Source organism: Cynara cardunculus, assembly GCF_001531365.2.
Source record: "Cynara cardunculus var. scolymus isolate 2C chromosome LG 1, CcrdV1, whole genome shotgun sequence".
NCBI lineage: Eukaryota > Viridiplantae > Streptophyta > Magnoliopsida > Asterales > Asteraceae > Cynara > Cynara cardunculus.
Genome location: NC_037528.1, coordinates 14130143 through 14133988, shown reverse-complemented (window position 1 = coordinate 14133988; position 3846 = coordinate 14130143).

Genomic DNA, 3846 nt, shown 5'->3' with positions numbered 1-3846 from the left:
GATCAGAGATGATTTTAGTCGGTATACCATGTCGAGCGATAATTTCATCAACATAAAGTCGTGCCCACTTATCCAACGGATACGATTCTAGAACGGAAGAAAATGCGCATATTTCGTCAACCGGTCCACAATGACCCAAATACTATCATGCTGTCGCTGAGTCTTTGGCAACTTCGTAACTAGGTCCATTGTTAACTCCTCCCATTTCCACATTGGAACCTCTAAATGCTGTAAACTCCCGTGTGGCTTTTTATGTTCAGCCTTCACTTTCATACATGTAATACACTGCTCAACATAATGTGCAATATCGGTTTTCATCCGCGGCCACCAGTAATAAGTACGAACATCGTAGTACATCTTAGTGCTTCCTGGATGGATAGACATTCACAATTTATGCGCCTCAGCCAATACAATATCTCGTGTACCACCAAATCTAGGGACCCAGATTCCGGTCTTAAAGACTTTCAAACTACGAGAGTCTTCAGATAAAGAGTCGACATGACCCACCATCCGTTCCGACTTGACATGCTCAGCCCTCAGGCTTCAAAGCCTCTTGCTGCCATTTTCGTATATCGTCGAACAGATTAGTTTTCATAGACATATGAGTGATAGCATAACATACAGGATTCGCGTATGCTTTCCGACTCAAAGCATCCGCCACTACGTTGGCTTTACCCGGATGATAGAGTATCTCACAGTCGTAATCCTTAATGAGCTCCATAGCACGCTGCTGACGCATATTCAAAGTCTGTTGATCAAACAAGTATTTTAGACTTTTATGATCGGTGTAGAGTTGGCATTTTGTGCCATAAAGATAGTGGCGTCACAATTTAAGTGCAAAGACCACCGCTGCCAACTCAAGATCATGAGTGGGGTAATTCTTTTCGTATTCCTTCAATTAACGTGACGCATAAGCGATGACCCTTCCTTTCTGCATCAATACACAACCAAGTCCTAATCGTGAGGCATCACTATAAACTACAAAATCCTCACTACCTTCAGGTAAATAAAGAATTGGTGCGTGTGTCAAACAATCTTTCAAAGTCTGAAATGCCTTTTCTTGATCTTTGGTCCACATAAATTTTGCATCTTTGTGGGTAAGGGAAGTGAGAGGAACAAAAATCTTAGAGAAATCCCGAATGAAACGTCAGTAATATCCCGCTAGGTCGAGAAAACTTCGAATCTCTGAGGCATTCTTGGGTTGCTCCCATTTTTGCACTGCTTCAATCTTGGCAGGATCCACAAAGATACCGTCACCGGACACGGTATGTCCCAGGAATTGTACCTGACGTAGCCAAAATTCACATTTTGAAAATTTAGCATAAAGTCGTTCTTTTCTCAACAACTCTAACATTTGTCGAAGGTGTGTTGCGTGATCAGTCTCAGATTTCGAGTACACAAGAATGTCATCAATGAATACAATTACAAACTTATCGAGCATCGAACGACATACTCGATTCATTAAGTCCATAAACGCAGCTGGGGCATTTGTGAGACCGAAAATCATCACCAGAAATTCATAATGCTCATATCTCGTACGGAAAACAGTCTTAGGTACATCCTCCTCCCGTACCTTTAGCTGGTGATAACCTGATCTGAGATCAATCTTGGAGAAGAACCTTGCACCTTGAAGCTGATCAAACAAATCATCAATACGAGGTAACGGATACTTATTCTTAATTGTTACCTTATTCAGCTCACGATAAATGATGCACATCCGGAAAGATCCATCTTTCTTCTTGACAAACAACACCGGAGCACCCCATGGTGAAGTGCTCGGTCGTATGAAATCTTTATCCAATAGCTCTTGTAGTTGATCCATCATTTCTTTCATTTCTGGAGGCGCTAGACGATAAGGAGTCTTCGCTATCGGTGCTGCATCCGGTATCAAGTCGATTCTAAACTCCACTTGCCTATCTGGTGGCAATCCAGGCAAGTCTTCAGGAAACACGTCCGGGTATTCACGTACTATTGGTACATTGTCCAGAGTCTTCTTCTTCTTCTTCTTTGTCGAATCTAGGACATACGCTAAGAAAGACGAGTATCATTTAGTTAAATAATGTCGAGCCTTGAGTACGAAGATTAATTTAAGGTCGATCACTCGTCGTTCACCGTAGACATATAAGAATTCTCCATTTTCCATCGGAATTTGTATCATTCGCCGCGAGCAAATGATTTCTGCTCGGTTCTTCGTCAACCAATCCATACCAATTACCACATCAAAGTTATGAATATCCATTGGAATCAAATCGACCGTGAACTCATGGTCATCTAAGTCTAATTTACAGTCTTTATAAACTTTATCAGCTACGAGTATTACTCTGTTCGTAGTGTCGACATTAAAAGGTTTTTCAAGCATGATTGGCACAGAATCGAGGTACTGAGTATAATAAAGTGACACAAAAGAATTTGTGGCTCCCGAGTCAAATAAAATACATGCAGGTCTATCATTGAGAAGGAAAATACCTGTTATGACGTCAGGTTCCTTCAATGTCTCCTCTGCTGTGATTTGAAAATCCCTGGCTCGTGCCCTGGACACCTCTTCCTTTTGGGTTGAAGTACCCACTCTCGTTGGTTGTTGTACCGAGGCTTTGCTTTCATCTTTTATACGGGGACAATCTTTAATACGATGCCCTAACACTCCGCAGGAAAAGCATGCAAGATCTCTCTGGGGACAATTCATTCATAGTTCACAGATTTAGTCCCTCATGCGTAACTTGGTTGATTTAACTCCGTTTCGCACGAAACTTTCCAGATCTCCTAATTGATATATAAGAAGCTTAAATATAAAATTCCAGCCTCTATCTCGATCCAGAAGTCTATATTTCAATCTAACTTAAGTACTAATCCATAAAATACTATACTAACTTAATTAATCATGCTTAGCAACTTAAATGGACTTTCAAAAAGTTGGATGTTACACGTACAAATATAATCCCTCTAGATTATACAATCGATACACCCACCTAACCCCCCCATCCATTTTTGTATTATGTATTTTGTTTTTTTTAAATAAAGGGTAGTTACAATTAATCAAATGGACGCTCATGATTTGGTTGTAAGGTTGTAGAAATGTAAATGGTTGAATAATAACTCACATCTATATATGTATATACACACACACACACATATACACACGAAGGATCGTGTGAGAATTTAAGGTGAGAAATGTAATAAGGGATTTTGGTTGATCACTTTTAATTCCAAAACAAACCATGAATTGTAAAATTGATATAGTATATCTCATTAGTGTTGATCTAGCAGTTATTTTCAATTAGGATTGATCAAAGAGTAAAGGTCTTTTCTTATCCTTCTCACCACAATTTTACTTTTCTCTGGAACCCAACCATATATATATATATATATATATATATATATATATATATCTATCTATCTATATATCTATACTATCTTATTAAGCAAATTTATCAAAAATCTTAAATTCTTAAAATTCTAAATGACCAAGATACCCTTTATATTATTGTTTCACTTTATACCCATATAATTAGTTAATTAATTTACTTTACGTCATTTGCTTTTAAATGTTTCATTTTAAACATTTATCAAATTAACATACATAATCGTATATTAATTAAAGCATGTTTAAAAAATACATTTTTATTTTAACAAGTTACATCATTATAATCGTCTCGTTAATACCTACGAAACGAGTCCAATATTGAATAGTTTTTTACTTAATTATATTATTATATATTATATATACTGTAAAAAAATATTTTTAATATTTATGATTTATACTTTTATAGTTATTTGTTTATATATATATATATATATATATATATTATTTTGGGGTTAGGCTGTCCAAATTGCACTGTATAATATGTT